Below are 7,537 nucleotides of genomic sequence, written 5' to 3'. Positions count from 1 at the left end.
ACTCTACGATTATTGTTTATGCATAGTGATGTCATGACGTTGGCCTGTGGGTAAGGTTTATGACCCCCCCCCCATAAATACCTTTCTCCCTTCCCCTCTCTGACCCTACTGAAGGACTTGAATAGCCTGTGTTAAATATAGAGAGTCTGGGAACATCAAACAAATGGGGAAAAGGAACCATATTTTGGTAATAAAACCAGTTGGAAATATGCTTGGGAACGTAATGAGTATGTATGTCAGTTCTGTTGTCATCTGAGACATTATGACTGATGACAGGACGACATAAACTGTACCTGAGAAAGTATACACCCTCTAGTTATCAGAGTCACATGGAATTGTTATGCAATTGAAATGTTTGATATTGACATTGTTTGTTAGGAGATTTAATGTAATTTTAGCTTCCAAATGAGAGAATTGGGTTTTCATAAGGAAAGTGCCCTGCTTGATCAGTGGCCCACCCCTGTGAAGAGGAGGGGTTATAAACGATGAAACACATCCTTCCCCCCCTCTCCACTATATAAGCCTTTGACGAAAAGATAACCATTTTGTTCCAGTACGTAAGGTCTGCAGCCTCTACGTTAGAAGGACACACATGTCAAGAACAGAACTAAGCCAACCTCGGCGTGAGCTTTGGTTGTGAATGGTATGAACTTTGAGCTTATTCACTACAGAAGTGATACTTCCTAGCCGTTGAGTTAGCAGCGGCCGCTGTAGACGTGGGCTAGGAAAGGACGGACGACGGATCCAGTCTAACAAACAGACGAAGATACCACCACGTATCCAATTTACCACCAGAGACATTCTCCCAAGGACAGGAAGATCTGTTGGCCAACCCGGCCAGCATCTACGACCAATCTACCGAAGCGCAGCTCAGAGTAAATATTTATTGCATTTTCCTTTTCCAAATGGGCGGTAATTTAGAATGCATAAGATAATGTATTTACGATAGCATAGCTGCTGTTTCTCTGTTCCTAAATCTTCCCGCTCTTTCATTCAAGCCCAACCCCCTTTCCTTTGTGTAACCAGCCATGATACAGGTTCCGTCCACCAGGACGTTTTCTGTATGACATTTGTATTCTGTGTATATGTAATTCTGTGTGATTAGTTTAGGTATTTAGTAAATAAATGATTAAACCCAATTTTGTATTGCTGATTCAACTTGTTAGCTAGGGTTCGTGAAGATAGCCAAGAATTTACAACTTTCCTTATGAGACTGAAAATAAGATAAGGGTTAATATTGACTGCTATCGATGTAAAATATTACTAAGTATTTTAAGAGTTTATTCGGAAGATAACGGCTCTATAAACGTTCTTCCGTGGTGCCCCGACTTTCTAGTTAATTACATTTACATGATTAGCTTAATCAGGTAATATTAATTACAGAGAAATAATTTTATAGGTTAGCATGTCATATCACTTAATCCGGCATAGCCAAAGACACGACAGTGACTTAGCCCCTACCTACTTGTACATATTACCTTGACTAACCCGTACCCCTGCACATTGACCCTGTACGCCTTGTATATAGCCTCGTTATTATTAATTTATTGTGTTCATATTTTTCCTTTAGTTTATTTATAAACATTTTTCTTTCTTACTTTTGAAAAACTCTGCATTGTTTGTTAAGGGCTCTCAAGTAAGCATTTCACTGTGAGTTCTACCTACACCTGTTTTATTCGGCACGTGACAAATAACATTTTATTTTATTTGACTAAGTTCAGGGCAGGGTAGTGTGCAGACGCCGGCTAGTGGTGACTATTTATATACATGTCACACCCTGATCTGTTTCACCGGTCTTTGTGATTGTCTCCACCCCCCTCCAGGTGTCGCCCTTCTTCCCCATTATCCCCAGTGTATTTATGTCTGTCTTCTCTTTTTGTCTGTTTGTTTTGGTTCGTCAAGCGTATCAGCGGTTTCCCCTCTGCTCCTGTCTCGCCATTGATCCTGTTTCCTAGTTTTCCCAGTATTGACCATTCTGCCTGCCCTAAGCCTGCCTGCCTGAGTACCTTTGCCCTACCTATCTGGATTACCCACCTCTGCCTGCCATTGACCTGCTTTTTGCCTGCCCCTGTTAGATTAATAAACTGTTGTTACTTCAACGTTGTCTGCATCTGGGTCTTACCTGAAACGTGAGAGTACGAACTGGCCATGACTGACCCAGCAGACTCAGACCAGCTGCGCAACGCCATCTCCTCCCAAGGATCTGGGAATGACTGTACTCTCTGTCAGGACCAGAGACCAAGGCGATGGAGACCGACACTGGGGACTCCCTAGCTGCAGGATTCATCCGTCTTTCTTCCTCTCCCACCGGCACAGGGTTTTTCTTTGTGGAGAAGGACAAGACCCTGCACCTGTGCAACGATTACCAGGGTCTCAACGACATAACGGTAAAGAACCGCTACCCGCTACCCCTCATCTCCTTGGCTTTTGAGCTGCTCCAGGGGGGCACCGTGTTTTCCAAGCTGGATAAACGGAACGCCTACCACCTGGTGTGGATACGGGAAGGGGACGAGTGGAAGACCACCGTCAACACGGCCAGCGGTCACTATGAGTATCTGGTCATGCCATTTGGACTTACCAACGCCCTGCCCCTCCAGGCCCTGGTTAATGATGTTCTCCGCGACATGTTGAACCGGTTCGTCTTTGTCTACCTCGATGACATCCTCGTCTTCTCCCGCTCCACCCAAGAACATGTGCTCCACGTCCGACAGGTTCTCCAATGCCTCCTGGAGAACCAGCTGTTTGTTAAAGCAGAGAAGTGCGAGTTCCATTGCTCCACCATCCCTTTTCTGGGTTACATCATCGCTGCAGAGAGTGTACAAATGGATCCAGGGAAGGTGAGAGCGGTGGTGGATTAGCCCCAGCCTACCTCCAGAGTGCAACTGCAACGTTTCATGGGGTTCGCCAACTTCTATCAACCGCTTCATCAAGGGTTACAGCAACCTGGCTTCCCCCCTGTCTGCACTCACCTAGCCCAAGGTTCCGTTCATGTGGTCTCCAGCTGCCAGCCTGGGCGTTCCGGGACCTCAAACATCGCTTCACCACAGCTACCATCTTGGTTCATCCTGACCTATCCCGTCTGTTCGTGGTGGAGGCCGATGCTTCAGATGTCAGAGTGGGGGCTGTCTTGTCCCAGCGTTCTGCCCTGGACCTCAAACTACATCCCTGCGCCTTCTTTTCCCATCGCCTCAATGCCACTGAGAAGAACTACGATGTGGGGAATCGTGAGCTTCTCACGGTGAAGATGGCATTGGAGGAATGGAGGCACAGGCTGGAGGGTGCGGAACATTCATTCATCGTGTGGACCGACCACAAGAACCTGGAGTATCTCTGCAATGCCAAGCGCCTCAATTCCAGGCAAGTTAGATGGGCCCTGCTGTTCACACGGTTCAACTTCTCCCTCTCGTACCGGCCGGGATCCAAGAATGTCAAGCAGGATCCGCTGTCACACCGCTATAGCCCCATGACTACTAACCCGGAACCCGAGACCATCCTTCCCACATTGTGCCTGGCGATGGCACTCAGCTGGGGAATAGGGAAGCATGTCCGTGAGGCGCAGAACTCCCAGCCAAACCCCGGGGTGGTGGGGGGGGGGCCTGATAACTGGATGTTCGTTCCTGACGCTGTCCGCTCTGCGGTCCTGGAGTGGGATCACTCCTCCAGGCTTGCCTGCCACCCGGCCTCCCATCGGCCCTGGCTTTTGTGTGACAATGCTTTTGGTGGCCTACCATGGTCCCTTACGTGTCTGCATTTGTCACCGCTTGCACGGTTTGTGCATAGAACAAGACTCCTCGGCAAGCTCCGTCTGCCTGTCCCTCACTGTCCCTGGTCTCACATCTCCCAGGACTTAGTCACGGGTCTTCCCCCGTCTGGTGGCAACACCACCATCCTGACCATGGTGGATCGGTTTTCCAAAGCCGCCCACTTCATTCCTCTCCCCAAACTACGCTCTGCCAAAGAGACGGCCCTGCTCACAGTGCAGCACGTCTTCCAGATCCATGGTCTACCAGTAAACATGGTCTCCGACTGGGGTCCTCAGTTCTCATCCCAGTTCTGGAAGGTGTTCTGCACCCTCATTGGGTTGTCGACCAGTCTGTCCCCGGGGTCCACCCCCAGTCCAACGGCTAGTCGGAGCGAGCCAACCAGGACCTAGAGACTACTCTGCGCTGCCTGGTCTTCGACAACCCCCACCACCTGGAGTCAGCAGCTTGTGTGGGTCGAATATGCCCGCAACACCCTTCCCTGCTCTGCCACGGGCCTATCACCTTGAGGGTTCCCTGCATCATAATTCAAGGTGAGACCCAGATGCAGACACAGGAGGCAGATGGTTGGAGTCTTAGATGTTTAATAATCCAAAAAGGAGTAGGCAAGAGAATGGTCGTGGACAGGCAAAAGGTCCAAACCAGATCAGAATCCAGGAGGTACAGAGTGGCAGGCAGGCTCGAGGTCAAGGCAGGAAGAATGGTCAGGCAGGCGGGTACAGAGTACAGAAACAGGCAAGGGTCAAAACCGGGAGGACTAGAAAAAGGAGAAATAGCAAAAGCAGAAGAACGGGAAAAAACGCTGGTTGACTTGAACATACAAGATGAATTGGCACAGAGAGACAGGAAAGACAGGGATAAATACACTGTGGAAAACAAGTGACACCTGGAGGGGGTGGAGACAATAACAAGAACAGGTGAAACAGATCAGGGTGTGACACCCTGGTGTATCAGCCCCCGCTCTTTCCTGAGCAGGAAGAAGAGGTCGGCGTCTGCCGCTGTCATCGTACCTGGAGGAGAGCCCGGTCGGCCCTCCTCAAGACCACCTCCAGTTATCGACGACAATCAGATCGCCATCAGACCCCGGCTTCCCGGTATCAGCTAGGGCAAAAGATATGGCTGTCCACCCGGGATCTGCCCCTCCGGGTAGAATCCCTCAAACTCTCCCCCAGTATATCGGCCCATTTCCCATCTCCAAAATTATTAGCCCCTCTGCTGTTCGTCTTCTTCGTATACATCCTACCTTTCAAGTGTCCAGAGTTAATCCCATGTCTCACAGCCCTTTGTCTCCTGTTTCCAGGCCCACCCCTCTCCCCTGTCTCATCGACGGCCAACCAACATACACTGTGAGGCGTCTCCTGAAGGTTCGACCTCGGCGCAGGGGGTTCCAATACCTGGTTAACTGGGAGGATTATGGCCTGGAGGAGAGGTGCTGGGTCCTCGCCAGGGACATCCTGGACCAAGTCCTCATCACGGATTTCCAACGCCGGCACCCCGGTCAACCAGGTATACGCCCAATACCCACGTATACGCCCAATTTAAAAAAAACTATTTTCTACATTGTAGAATAATAGTGAAGACATCAGAACTATGAAATAACACATATGGAATCATGTAGTAACCAAAAAAGTGTTGAACAAATCAAAATATATTTGAGATTCTTCAAATAGCCACCCTTTGCCTTGATAACAGCTTTGCACACACTTGGCTTCTCTCAACCAGCTTCATGAGGCAGTCACCTGGAATGCATTTCAATTAACAGGTGTGCCTTGTTAAAAGTTCATTTCTGGAATTTCTTTCCTTCTTAATGCGTTTGAGCCAATCAGTTGTGTTGTGACAAGGTAGGGCTGGTATACAGACGATAGCCTTATTTGGTAAAAGACAAAGTCCGTATTATGGCAAGAACAGCTCAAATAAGCAAAGAGAAATGACAGTCCATCATTACTTTAAGACATGAAGGTCAGTCAATGCGGAACATTTCAAGAACGTTGAACATTTCTTCAAGTGCAGTCGCAAAAACTATTAAGCGCTATGATGAAACTGGCTCTCATGAGGACCGCCACAGGTAAGGAGAGGATAAGTTCATTAGAGTTAACTGCACCTCAGATTGCAGCCCAAATAAATGCTTCACAGAGTTTAAGTAACAAATCAAATCAAATCAAATCAAAATCAAATCAAATCAAATTTATTTATTTAGCCCTTCGTACATCAGCTGAAATCTCAAAGTGCTGTACAGAAACCCAGCCTAAAACCCCAAACAGCAAGCAATGCATGTGAAAGAAGCACGGTGGCTGGGAAAAACTCCCTAGGAAAAACTCCTGAGAAAGGCCAAAAACCTAGGAAGAAACCTAGAGAGGAACCAGGCTATGAGGGGTGGCCAGTCCTCTTCTGGCTGTGCCGGGTGGATATTATAACAGAACATGGTCAAGATGTTAAAATGTTCGTAAATGACCAGCATGGTCAAATAATAATAATCATAGTAATTGTCGAGGGTGCAACAAGCACATCCGGTGAACAGGTCAGGGTTCCGTAGCCGCAGGCAGAACAGTTGAAACTGGAGCAGCAGCATGGCCAGGTGGACTGGGGACAGCAAGGAGTCATCATGCCAGGTAGTCCTGAGGCATGGTCCTAGGGCTCAGGTCCTCCGAGAGAAAGAAAGAAAGAGAGAAAGAGAGAATTAGAGAGAGCATATTTACATTCACACAGGACACCGGATAAGACAAGAGAATACTCCAGATGTAACAGACTGACCCTAACCCCCCGACACATAAACTACTGCAGCATAAATACTGGAGGCTGAGACAGGAGGGATCAGAAGACACTGTGGCCCCATCCGATGATACCCCCGGACAGGGCCAAACAGGCAGGATATAACCCCACCCACTTTGCCAAAGCACAGCCCCCACACCACTAGAGGGATATCTACAACCACCAACTTACCGTCCGAAGACAAGGCCGAGTATAGCCCACAAAGATCTCCGCCACGGCACAACCCAAGGGGGGGCGCCAACCCAGACAGGAAGACCACGTCAGTGGCTCAACCTACTCAAGTGACGCACCCCTCCCATGGACGGCATGGAAGAACACCAGTAAGTCAGTGACTCAGCCCCTGTAAAAGGGTTAGAGGCAGAGAATCCCAGTGGGAAGAGGGGAACCGACAAGGCAGAGACAGCAAGGGCGGTTCGTTGCTCCAGCCTTTCCGTTCACCTTCACACTCCTGGGCCAGACTATACTTAATCATAGGACCTACTGAAGAGATAAGTCTTCAGTAAAGACTTAAAGGTTGAGACTGAGTCTGCGTCTCTCACATGGGTAGGCAGACCATTCCATAAAAATGGAGCTCTATAGGAGAAAGCCCTACCTCCAGCCGTTTGCTTAGAAATTCTAGGGACAATTAGGAGGCCTGCGTCTTGTGACCGTAGCGTACGTGTAGGTATGTACGGCAGGACCAAATCGGAAAGATAGGTAGGAGCAAGCCCATGTAATGCTTTGTAGGTTAGCAGTAAAACCTTGAAATCAGCCCTTGCCTTAACAGGAAGCCAGTGTAGGGAGGCTAGCACTGGAGTAATATGATCAAATTTTTTGGTTCTAGTCAGGATTCTAGCAGCCGTATTTAGCACTAACTGAAGTTTGTTTAGTGCTTTATCCGGGTAGCCGGAAAGTAGAGCATTGCAGTAGTCGAGCCTAGAAGTAACAAAAGCATGGATGAATTTTTCTGCGTCATTTTTGGACAGAAAGTTTCTGATTTTTGCAATGTTACGTAGATGGAAAAAAGC

This window comes from Salmo trutta, chromosome 9, assembly GCF_901001165.1.
Source record: "Salmo trutta chromosome 9, fSalTru1.1, whole genome shotgun sequence".
Taxonomy (NCBI): domain Eukaryota; kingdom Metazoa; phylum Chordata; class Actinopteri; order Salmoniformes; family Salmonidae; genus Salmo; species Salmo trutta.
This window is presented reverse-complemented; position numbering follows the sequence as displayed.